General features: G+C 45.4%; 1 pseudogene; it reads left to right on the plus strand.

Moving 5' to 3' along the window:
• The first annotated feature begins 12913 nt into the window (after positions 1-12913).
• Positions 12914-13033, plus strand: LOC133373613 (5S ribosomal RNA; annotated as a pseudogene).
• Positions 13034-13257: the final 224 nt, after the last annotated feature.

Genomic DNA, 13257 nt, shown 5'->3' on the forward strand with positions numbered 1-13257 from the left:
CTTTATGGCTGACAACTTAAAATTGATAGTGGGTAATGCCTGATTGATGCAGGACTAAACAGACAGAGGGTATGGATGAAGGGTGCTGGAGACATTTCCAGCTCCACCTATGCCCGTGCTTTGTGCAAACTAGAGGTGCAGAACCTTCTTTAGCACAAGGGCCATGTTCCCTTCTGGTCAACCTTCCAAGGGTTGCATCTCAATTGTGGGTGGGGCCAGAAGCAAAAGTGGGAGGGAGCAATGAATGTAAATGTTACCTTTGTCCAATCAGTGCCTGCACACATTCACACACCCCTCTCCATCCAGACAAGAGCTATAGTCAGCATTCCAGGATATATTCCAGTCTGGCAAAAATACTCAAATTAGGGATGGGGTGAAGGAGGAGAGGTTGCCAGTGGAGCATACCAAGAGCCATTTAGAGAGGCCTGGAGGCAGTGGAGACTGGTGGCTCCAATGGCAGAGAATCCTCTCCAGGTTTTAGACTGAACTTTCAAGGTGCTGCCCAAGCTGCTGAACATAGTTTGGAAATGGGTTTCAGCACCTTGGACAGCTCATTGAAAGTTTGGACTAAAACTTTTAGTCCTATCAGACTTTTATTATATGACTAGGACTATGACAGCAAGATTATTATGGGTGCAAGGATGGAGATGGAAGATGGAATTAACATTGAGAATGGCTATTGAAACTACTGGACCTAGCAGACTTGATGAGATGGATTAATTGACATGTTTATTTGGAGAAAAATCGATGGATATATTTCTCAAGGACTGGAAGCCTCTCTTTGACTTTTTGCGGAAAGAATAAAGTAATGTTAATGAGATTTGATGATTAATTAAGATAACTACTGGAGGAAAGTGATTTTGTAATATATTAAGAGACAGGTTTGTTATATATTATAGATCTATAACTGATCTGCAACAAATCGGAAGTCAACATTTTATTTTATTGTATTAGTTATTAATTTGTTTTTTTGTTTTGTTTTGTTTTGTTCTGTTTTGTTTTTTGAAAGTTTGAATAAAAATTAATGATAAAAAAAAAGAAAGTTTGGACTAAAACCTGGAGCGGATGTACTGCCATTGGAGCCACCAGTCTCCACTGCCTGGTGGGCTGCATTTGACCTCTGGGGGCCGAGATTCCTTATCCCTGAGCCAGGGTTATGAGTGAGATAAGGCTGTGCAACCAGGTTTTCATTACCAATTTAACAAGGTATCTTTCTTGGTTGGCAGTCAAAGCAGAGCTCCAGTTACATTCTGAGCCATCTTGCTCTCAAGGTTTTTGGGGGTCATTTTCTGGGGTACATGGTGCACCACCCACCAGGCTGTTGAACAGGCTGAACTAGAGATTTCACATTAGCACTGAGCTAACATTAGCACTGCTGGCCTGGCATCTGCCAGATCCTGTCACCTGCCAGATCCTGTCACCAGCTTCCAGATGCAAAAGGAGCTCATCCCAGGTGCACCTGTCATTGCACCTGTTTGCATTTTCATAGCAATTCACCACCTGCCTCTGTGTAAGTAAAATAAAAACCAGGGCTTCCCATAATAATGGATCCAGGTGGGAGAGTTTGCTTGGTCTGTGTCTGCAAACAAAGGCCCTTTCCACTCTTCACCTGCCCTGGCATTCTCAGAATATTTTCCTGCCATTGTTATGAGAAAAAAAAAAGACGGGGTGGAGGACAGAGTGGCAAATGTATGAGCGATAGCAAAAGCAAGCATTTAACTCTGGAACGTTCTTATAATGTTTGTTTACCTTTGTTTTTTTTCCTCCTGGCAGCAAATAGTTTCTTTCTTTTTTAATGGTTGCTCGAAAATATAAAATAGGTAGCAAATCTTCCTTGCAGCTTTAATCTTCTCCCCGAGTCTCTCGTTACGTGTTCTACAAACGGGAACAATAAAAAGGCAACAGAAACTGGGAATGTTTTCCTTTGATTGCCTTTTGATGGGGGTGCAGTGCTGCAAAGGCCCCGTGCCTGCTTTGCACAAGAATCCCACTTGGGCGGCTGAGCTAGATAATTCCTGCCCCCGGTCCCTCCTTTGGCAATGGCGAGATAAGGGCTTGCGCTCCCCAACCCCCTTTTGTGAGCAGTGATTTAGAAGTGAATCCGGAACACAGAAGGAGACAGGTAAACATGGTGCTCGGGGGTGCTCTGAGCTAGGAAAGTGACATTAAATGAAAAAGAGCAAAATGGGATGACTTCTCTGGTTTTTGTTTTTATCTTTGCCTAACCTATTTGCGGTGTTTACTGTTGTGCGAAATTTATTTTCTGTTTTTCCTAGTTGGTGGACTGTGGGGGAGACTTGTCTGCACTTGCTGCCTGTTCTGTGCTTGCAAGGAGAAGGCGCTCCTTCTGGGAGGAAGGGTGGGATATAAATTTAATAAATATGGGAGGCTGGGAATCGACTTCTGGAAGACTTGCAGTGGGTTTCCAAGAGTTACTGGCCATATCCAGCAGGGTTCATGCGTTCTTAACTGTAAGCTTTTTTTTTATTTATTTAATCTGCCATGGCTGATCTTGTGGCCCTATTTGGCGTGGGGGAATACAGGCCTGATCCTTGTGTAGGAGCAGCCCTCTGTTGTTTTCTCTGTGGCTGTTCCTTCAAGCCCTTTTGCGATGCATATATTGGCCATGCTACGCAGAGAAAGGTGGAAATGGTGAGAGAACAGGGAGAGCGTGGTCTCGGCAGTTCAGCTGCGTTGTTTGTTGTCATTGCAGAGCAGAAGAGCAGCCCTGCTGGATCAGATCAGAGCCCCATTTAATCCAGCTCTCTGTTCTTACTGCGGCTGACTAGATGCCTAAGGGAAACCCTCAAGCAGGCCCTGCGCTCAACAATGCCCTCCCCTCCTTTGGCATTCAGGAGCATACTGCCTCTATCACAGGAGGTAGAACATAGACTTCAGGGTTACTACTCTTATCCTTCGTGAATTTATCTCATCCTCTTGAAAGTCATCCAAGTTGGTGGCCATCACTGCCTCCTGTGGGAACCTCTTGTCTTTAAATTCGTCTTTGATTGTCTATTGTATTTTCCTGTTAGAGAGCCAGTGTGGCGTAGTGGTTAGAGTGCTGGACTATGACCTGGGAGACCAGGGTTTGAATCCCCATACAGCCATGAAGCTCCCTGGGTGACCTTGGGCCACTCATTGCCTCTCAGCCTCAGAGGGAGGCAATGGTAACCCCCCTCTGAATACCACTTACCATGAAAACCCTATTCGTAGGGTCACCACAACTCAGGATCGACTTGAAGGTAGCCCATTTCATTTTTTCTCATTTTCCTGTTGGCCACATTTAAGAACATAAGTGCCCTGCTGGATCAGAGCAAAGGCCCATCTAGTCCAGTAATGGCCAACCAGATGCCAGCTGGAAACCCCCACGCAGGACAGGAGTGCAGCAGTGTTTTTTTTAAATTGTCTCATCAATGCTACAGATCCAAAATGCCATGAAAAATTAAAGGTGCATTTCACTTGCATCAATGCAAACTTTCTTGTTGCTAATTAAAATTGTCCACCTGCAGCTGATCAGTTAAAACTGGCAAACTAGATTAATCAAAACCTGTGTTGATTAATCTAGCAATTAATAAGAATAAAGCTTGCCAGCCTTGTTTTAAATGCACTGTTACTCTGCTGGAATCGTCAGAATTAGGGTGTGTGTGTGTGTGTTTCAAGCATCCTGAGCCATTGCAATTTCACTCTTGCAATGACACTTCTGGCAATTTTACCCATTGGCGTGTGACCTTGTGATCTCCCTGGATCTTGCACCTTTCAAATTACACTTCCTGAAGATAACATCACTCATTCATACTGACGCACACATATCATACCGCAGGGTGGGTTATTAATCATTGGTGTGAGATTTGTGCATGGGAGTGTGAATGACTTCAGGTGGGATTTTCTGCATGGGCAGTGATGCAGCAATGCATTCAATAACATTTTGCTACCTTCCAAAGATAGTCCTCGGAGAGTTGCAGCTGCCTGCTGATAGCTGTTTAAGCAGCTGCTTCTAGAATTGGGGAGTTGGAAGGGACCTCAAAGGCCATCTAATCTATCCCCTGCTGATGCAGGTTATCTACTGCTACATCGTCCCTGTCATGTATATGTTTGTGTGAGTATGTGTAGAAACTAACATCCTAGACAAAGGTAAAACTCACAAGTGTTACTCCGCCCTTGGAAGCTTGCCTAGGAAGGAATGTGGTGCTTCATCCGGAAAAGGCTCCCTGTGTCTGTCTTAAGAAAACAGGAGGGAGCTCTCTCTCTGCTTAAATCGCCTGCTCTCTTGGCAGTAGATCTTCCCTTTCAGTTCACATCAAATGCAAGCTGGCCTGGTATATATGGACAAATTTGTAACGAATATGTGCATTCAGAGTTGAATGTTCAAATCAGGTGGTTCCTGGGAGATCTATACGAGCCCTCTCACCCCTCAGAAAGGCTCGCTGTGCAACCTTGCCTGGGCAATGATCCTACGACATCAGGATATCATTTTATTTTTAATCAACCCATTCATTCTCATCAGTTTCCTGTCCAGATGCTTTTTCAGCTTCAAGATGAGATTCCAGAGTAGCTAGTAGGGATGGAAAGATCTGTTCATTTCGGTTCTCTTTTCCAGTCTTAAACTCCATTCTCCACACTTCTGCAGCAATTTGCAGGGTTTTTTTAAAAAAAAAATCCTCATGAAAATTCCCCAGCATTTTAGTGAGAATTTCTCCTACTAAACACAAATTTTTATAGTTTTGACTCATGTATACATTTTTGCAAGAAATGTCTCCTAGTATAATGCATTTTTGTATGTTATTTTGACACACACATATATATATATATTCATTTAATGCACACTTTCCCCTCGTATATGCATTTTTGCAAACATTGTTTAGTTGTAGAACTGCATCGCGAAATTTGGGTAAGTGCAAATTTCAAAGGCTGCCTGTGTTTTGGTACTCATGTTTTTTCAAAAAGTGCAAATTTGATACATTTGGCTTGAAATGTGAACTGAATTGAATTTTTCGCCCATCCGTAGTTGCTGGTGGTTTTGCATTTAAGTTCAAACCGAATTTAGGTTATGAAATATGAATCTGTTTTGCTCAGCTTCTCTGTCAGGTTTTTTCTTTCTATCTTGCTCTTGTGCGTTCCCAAATATTGAGATAATGTGGTTATAATAGGATGGCGCTTCCACAGTCTTTTGACAGCTGTTTAATTCCATTTTAAACTCTCCATTAAGCCAGGCATGGAATTCTTTCCATTTAATGGTTGATGTTGCAAAAATGATCCTGGCTGGGAAAAAATGCCCATTTTGGCAAAAGCCGTTTGGCAAATTGAGCAGCTAATCCCCCAACAGGCAATGAGGGCCAGTGTCAAACTGGGCATTTCAGAATCTGAGTTCAAGAACCCTTTCTTGCTTACCTAGAAGTAACTTTCTCTGTACTTCATTTGGCAAGGGGGGATTTTTTTTCACCCTCTAGAGCAGTAATGGGAGACCTTAAGCCTGAAGGGAGTATCAAATGTGGCCCTCCAGGCCTCTGGAACTCTCTCTAGGCCACACCTGTCCTTGGTTGGTCCTCTGAAACTGGTGACCATGGAGCTACTGGCTTCTGGTGCCCATTGGAACTGGTAGGGTGGAAGACAGGGAGCCCAACAGTAGGTGGCGCCAGAGCCAATGACAGGCGGAGCCAACTCATTCCAGCTTTGTCCTTACCCTCCTCCCTGCTGAGTTCCATAATGGCAACACTGAGACCAAGGAAGAGAATGGTGACAGTCAAGGCCACCAACTAGACTGCTTGTAAGTAGGGATGGAAAGATCTGTCTCTTTCAGTTCTCTCAGTTTCTCATTTTTCCAATGTTCAGTTCTCTACATGTCTACAGCAATCTGTGATTTTTTGTTAAAAAAAAATCCTCATGAATATTCTCCACCATTTTAGTGCGAATTTCTACAAATATACACATTTTTGTAGGTGGTTTTGGCAAAAGTATGCATTTTTGCAAGCCATTTCTCATCATTTCATGCCTTTTTGCTTGTTCTTTTCACTCATGCATTCATTTTTATGCACACTTTCCGCTAATATATGCAGTTTTATAAATATTGTTTAGTTGGTGAACCGCATCCCAAAATTCAAATAAATGCAAATTTCGAAGGATGGCTGTGTTTCGGTTCTTATATTGTTTTGGAAATTTCAAATTTGATAAATTTTGCTTGAAACTACCCGTACACTGTGCTCGACATCTAAGGCCCTCCTCCGAGTGCCATCACATCGAGAAGCTCGGAGGGCGGTGACTAGATCCAGGGCCTTTTCGGTGGTGGCCCCCGAATTGTGGAATAGTCTCCCCGATGAGGTATGCCTGGTGCCGACGCTGCTATTTTTTCGGCGCCAGGTGAAAACCTTTTTATACTCCCAGGCATTTTAAAAAATTTAAATATTCTTTTTAAAGAAATTGTTTCGTAGTGTATTTTAAAACAGTGTTTCATTGCTGGTATGTTTTGATGTTGTTTGGTTTCTGTTCTTTGTTTGTTTTGCTTTTTGATTTCCTTATATTTGTTCTATTCATATGTTTTCTTGGTTATCCTCTATGTACACCGCCCAGAGAGCCTTTTTGGCTTAGGGCGGTATATAAATAAAATAAAATAAAATAAATAAATAAATAAATGCAAACTGAAGTGAAATCCTCATCCATCCCTAGTTATAAGTAAGAAGGTAGGCTGGTGGGGATTGGCTGAGGACTGGTTGATAGGACAGCTCCCTATCTGCCCAAATGGATGAGCCAGTACTACATTGGGTGATGACGTTGTTTTGATAAAGTACTCATTTTAAAGCTTTTTTTAAAAAAGCAGGAAACTTTTGAGTGCAGGTACAGAAAAATGCTGTCCTTTTAGTGCTAATGGACTACACATTGTGGGGTCTTTTTATACGGAGAGAACAAAGGCAGAAATGAAGGCTGGCTTTTTGTTTGAGTTAGGTTTGGGGTTTTTTTTGTTAACAATCCCATTTAAGATGAATCGTCAGACGAAACACCGAGCGACGCTCCCACCTGCTGGCCTCTTAGCTCTGAACAAGGAGTGTGTGTGTGCACGCGCGCCTATTATCTTCTCCTTTTTCAAAGTCACCGGAGCGTGCTGTGTTGTGACGGAGGCTTTTCTTTTATCTGCCTTGCAAATGGAAAGCAAACATGCTGGCACAGAAAGCAGGCGAGGGGGCAGCAGCTGAGCACATCATAAGTTGGGAGCAATCAATAGGGTGGCATGCTGTAAAGGATAAAAATATTTGTGGCGAGCACCAAGGCCACATGGCTGCAGAGACCAGAAGCTTTCCTTCCACCTTGGGTGAGTGTTCATTTGGTGCTTGTTCTGCCTGCAACAGCTGGGAAAAAGGACTGTCTGCACTAGAAGGGGAGGGCTGTGCTGGTTCTCGCTTGCTGAAGAAAGGTAACATTGTACCAATCTGATCTTTGTCCCAATAAAGGCCAGTTGACACGCTGCAACTTTTCCATTTAAAACTGGAACTGGGCTAAAGTAACGACAACAGAAGATTTATGTAACTTTGAAGTTGACAACCAGGGCATTGAACTTGTCAGGGATTGTCAATACCTCGGCACAGTCATTAACCAAACTGGAGACAACAGTCAAGAAATCAGAAGAAGGCTAGGACTGGGGAGGGCAGCTATGAGAGAACTAGAAAAGATCCTCAAATGCAAAGATGTATCACTGAACACTAAAGTCAGGATCATTCAGACCATGGTATTCCCCGATCTCTATGTATGGATGTGAAAGTTGGACAGTGACAAAAGTGGATAAGAGAAAAATCAACTCATTTGAAATGTGGTGTTGGAGGAGAGCTTTGCGCATACCATGGACTGCGAAAAAGACCAGTAATTGGGTGTTAGAACAAATTAAACCAAGACTATTACTAGAAGCCAAAATGAGGAAACTGAGATTATCATACTTTGGATACATAATAAGAACACATGATTCATTACAAAAGACAATAATGCTGGGAAAAACAGTAGGGAGTAGAAAAAGAGGAAGGCCAAACAAGAGATGGATCGATTCCATAAAAGAAGCCCCAGACCTGAACTTACAAGGTCTGAACAGGGTGTTTCATGACAGATGCTGTTGGAGGTCATTGATTCATAGGGTCGCCATAAGTCAAAATCGACTTGAGGCACATAACAAAGCAAGTCAATTGAAAGCACTCACTGGGATTCGAGCTCTCTACTGTCCTAGGAGCATAGGATGTTGCCGTATACAGAGACAGGGCCTTGGTCTTGTTATGTCATTATTGTCTACACTGACTTGCAGGGGCTCTGCAGGGTTTCAGACAGAGGGCATTCCTAGCCCTACCTGGAGATGCCACCAGGGATTGAACCTGGTCCCTTCTACATGCAAAGCAGATGCTCTATCACTCAGCTGTGGCCCTTCAAAGGATTGTTTAAAGAGGCTTTATAAGTAGTGATTTGTGAATGATAATTTAGAATACACAACCCCCTAAGACAGTCTTTCCCAACTAGTGGGCCACCAGATGTTGTTGGACCACAACTCCCATCAGCCTCAGCCAGCATTGCCAATGGTCAGGAAAGATGGGAATTGTGGTCCAACAACATCTGGTGGCCCACTAGTGGGGAAACGCTGCCCTAAGAAGTGCGTTCCAATTTGCACATTAGTCTCTGCACATTGGACCTTCTGCAAGCCAAGCAGATGCTCAGCCACTGAACTGCAGTCTTTCCCTTCCAATCCACTTCCTAAGCACATTTGCTCCCTAGGCCTGCTATCTATTCCTAGAGATGGATATAAGTAGCTTCCTGTAATGCGTTCCTTTGTTTCTGCACTGGTACCTAGATGGGAACCACTTTCTCTGCAACAGAAGGAACTACCAAGTGCCCTTCCTCTCTCAACCCCCCCATGCCCCCACCAGGAGTGACAAACTCATATTTAAAACAAGGAAAATATTTCATTTATTCTACACTGCGTGGATCCACTGCAAGAGAAAACAGCAGATGGGAAAGCTGTATGGGGCTTAGGAAATAATGTCAGAAGAATTCTGTTCGGGATCCTTGCGTCGCCTCTTTCTTTCTTTCGGCTGCCTTTATTGCGGCTGATTTTGGGGGGTTTTGCAGCAGCAGCTGAAAAACTTTAGAAGGCCAGCCTCACCTCTGTCTCAAGGGACTGGAGATCCCTCCAATTCAGCAAGATTTTTTGGAGCAGTTTTGTTCGCTGATGAGCATCATCAACAATAATAATATATTGCCATAAACTAGTATGCCAGCTGAATATAAAGCATTCTCTCCTCTTTGGGCCTTCCACACAGGAATGGTGCCAGGACCTGTCATCCTCAGGCAGATGACATGGCTCCCTGTTAACAATAGATCTTCCTCCACTGCCACCCCCTACATCAGGTGTCATGGATCTTTGGCCCTCCAGATGTTACTGCACTGCAGCATGCATCAGCCCCAGCAAGCATGACCTATGGCTAAGGATGATGGGAACTGTAGTCCAGCAACATCTGGAAGGCTGAAGGTCCCTCACAACTGTCCTACATTGTCGGACACTGAGAGGCACCTGCTGTTTTTATTTCCCACATTCTCCCAGAGTGACTCTTCACCAGGGGCATTGTGGGTAATGAAGATGGAGGGCAGCTCGTGCAGGTCTTGGTGCTACCGCCACCACCAAAGACAGGCCCAGCGGGGGATTAGCAATGGAGGAGGAGGGCAGAGGCATTCTGTGAGAAGGCCGGTGCTGGCTCAGCTTCCAAGAGCCGCACTGGTAGGCGAATAGCAATCAGTGGGTCAAATCTGACTTGGGTGATGAGTCACCTAGTCCCCTGTTGTATAATGATCATCGCAGCCTCAAATTCACATGCAAAAGTCAACAGAAGAGCCTGGCCACTGGATCTAGCCAGTGGCCCATCTGGCCCAGCATCCTGTTCTTACAATGGCCAACCAGATGCCCTGACAGCAAGTTCCCAAGCAGGACCTGAGTGCAAGAGCACTCTTCCCTCCTGTGCTTTCCAGAAACTGGTATTCAGAAGCATGCTTCTTCTGACAATTATCCACTTCAATTTGATGGTGCATGAGCAGGAAACCCAAATGTGGACCCCCATGTCACTCTGTTTGGCCCTTGGAACTCTCCCCAAGCTACTCCCTTCACTGGCCCTGCAAACTGTTTTTGTCCTTGAACTCTGATAAAGTCCCTTGCTTGCTGAGTGCATGTGTGCGTGCAGTAACTAGCCTACTGTGCAAAGAGAAAATGTACATACTGTGCTGAGTGGACAGTCCTCTTTCCTTTGTGAAAGCACAGCCCCTGCAAAAACCGCTTGCCTGGAAGGGTGGTTAGATCAGAAACTCCTGCCTGAGCCAAGGGCCTTCCTCCTGGCACACTTGGGCTTCTGCTCTGGCTGAAGAGCCTTCTGGGTAATGCCAAATCCAATGCCTCCTATAGCAAGCACAGTTGGCAGCTCTTCAACAACCGCTGATCCGCAGCGAGGAAATAACAGCTTTTAGCAGCAGCCATTAGACTTGAAGACGGTAATCAAAATCCTGAGCTGTTTCCAGAGGTGCCCCTCAAAATCCTGGAGCCTGACGTGCTTTCCATTGCAATCCATACTGCCTTTGGGCAGCTACACCAGCAAGCTGAGGCAACGATGACCTCCGGATCCTCTTTCCAGCCAGCGGCGGTCCCAGGAGGACTGCTGTTCTGTTCTGCACTGGTCAGCGTGTGACACTCTCGCTCTTTCTTTGAAGCCTTGCAGCTCCCATGTCAGTTGGGGAGCGAATCCGCTCCAGGCTTTAGTCCAGACTTTCAAGAAGCTGCCCAAGGCTATTGTGGGATTAGGTTTCAGCACTTTGGGTAGCTCCTTGAAAATTCAGACTAAAAGGCAGAGCGAATCAACTCCCTCGCTGACATCGTAGCCATAAGGCTCCACTGCATGTGTCAAAGAGCCTTCTAGAGAGGTAAGCTCCACCTGGGGTCTATAATTGACACGTCTCCTCCCCCACCCTTACATATAGCTTGCACTGTGGCCAGGAGAGACAGCTAAGTGGCAGAGCATGTGTTGTCCATGTACAAAGTTTTAGGTTCAACCTCTACAGCAGGGGGTTGGGGACTTCAGATCCAGGGTCAAATGTGGCTTTTGGGGACTCTCCACAGGCCATACCTCACCAGGCTGTACCCCACCACCAGCTCTGCTCTACATCCTCCCCAACTGATTTTGTTTGTTTATTTAAATTTCTATCCTGCCCTTCCTCCCAGAAGTAGCCCAGGGCGGCAAACAAGAACATTAAACACACTCTAAAATGTCTTAAAATAAAACATCTTTAAAAACATATTAAAACAAAACAGCTTCAAAAACATATTAAAACAAAACAGCTTTAAAACCCTTTTTTTTAAAAAAGCTTTAAAAACATCTTAAGAAGCAACTCCAACACAGACACAGCCTGGGATAAGGTCTCTACTTAAAAGGCTTGTTGAAGGAGGAAGGTCTTCAGTAGGTGCCAAAAAGATAATAGAGATGGCGCCTGTCTAACATTTAAGGGGAGGGAATTCCAAAGGGTCAGTGCCATAACACTAAAGGTTCCCTTCCTATGTTGTATGGAATGGACCCCTCATAAGATGGTATCTGTTGGAGGTCCTCACCAGCAGAGCGCAGTGATCGACTGGGTATATAAGGGGTAAGACGGTCTTTCAGGTATCCTGGTCCCAAGCTGTATAGGGCTTTGTACACCAAAACCAGAACCTTGAACTTGGCCCGGTAGCTAATAGGCAGCCAGTGCATTTTTTTTGTGGTTGGAATGAGCCCCTAATGGTGATAATGGCTTTTGCTTGCATGGATGGAAGTGTGTGTGTGTGAGAGAGAGACCTCCAACTTTTTTGTAGCAGGAACATAGCCTACTCCAGCGTTTGGGTCCCCAAAGGTTGCGGGACTACAACTCCCCTCAGCCACAGCCAGTGAGGCCAATGGTCAGGAATTACAGGAACTGTAGTCCAGCAGCATCTGAGGACCCAAAGAATGGGAAAGGCTGGCCTACTCTATACAGGCAAGAGTCCCATCCATAGCTCCATGTACTTCTGCGTCTCCCATCTCTGGCATGTGGCCCCTGGAAGGTTGTCTATGAGGGAATGTTCACCCATCCTTCCTCTAGAACCTCCTGTTAAGTCAGGGGTGGGGAACCTGTGGCCCTTCAGCTGTTGCTGGACTCCAACTCCCATCTCCTGTGGCTATAACAGCTGGGTGTCACAGTTATCCCATCACTGTTAAGAAATCCTGAGGGTGCCTTCTGGCTTTGTAGAGTCATAAAACCGTAGAGCTGGAAGGGACCTTCAGGCCACCACCTGCAACCCCCTGTTTGCAGCAGGATCTTCACTGCGGGAGGCAAATGCAACTCAGCTTCTACTTCAATGCCGACAGCAGTAGAGAGTCCAGCACCTCCTGAGGCAGGCTGTCCCCCTGTTGAACAGCTCTTGCCGTAAGGAGGTTTCTCCTAATGTTTAGCCAAAACCTGCTTCCTTACAATTTCCACCCATTCCTTTCAGTTCTGCGAGGAATAGAGTGCACACTTCTTGGACCAAAGGGACCGGTGGTACCTATGGACTGATGGGGCAGGAGGCAGAGAGACCAACAGTAGGTGGAGCCAGAGCCAATGACAGGTGGAGCCCACTAACTCTAGTTTTGCCCCCATCCTCCTCCCTGCTGGCCTGATAGTAAGAAAGAAGGCAGGCAGGTGAGGTTTGCTGGTTTGCTTGTTAGATTTATATCCCACCCTTTCTCCCAGTAGGAGTCCATGGCCATGCCACATGCAGCCTGGTGGACCAGCCACAGCCCGGCCCAGCCTGTGTGCCTGCCCTTTCCTCAAGCTCTTCTATGTTCTGTCCAGGGTTCTGATCTTTTGCCCACTTTGATAGACTTGCATCATGTGTTCAGTTGTGGCTGCCTACTGACTGCTCGCCTATGGCCATACTACCCTGGACACAACCCGATCTTGTCTGATCTTGGAAGCTAAGCAGAGTCAGGCCTGGTTAGTACTTGAATGGGAGAGCGGCTGGGAATACCGGGTGCCATGGGCTTAGAGGAAGGCAGTGGTGAACCACCTCTGAAGACCTCTTACCATGAAAACCCTATGAATATATCAAAAAAAGATTCATAGGGTTGCCATAAGTTGTAATGAACTTGAAGGCATGTAACAACTACTACTCCGTTCCTCTATTGTCAGGATATCTGAGACATTCCACAGTGGTACCCCACCACCAAGAAGCAAGAGTGCTTTGAAGGCCTCAGCTTTTTTTTTTTT

This window comes from Rhineura floridana, chromosome 19, assembly GCF_030035675.1.
Source record: "Rhineura floridana isolate rRhiFlo1 chromosome 19, rRhiFlo1.hap2, whole genome shotgun sequence".
NCBI lineage: Eukaryota > Metazoa > Chordata > Lepidosauria > Squamata > Rhineuridae > Rhineura > Rhineura floridana.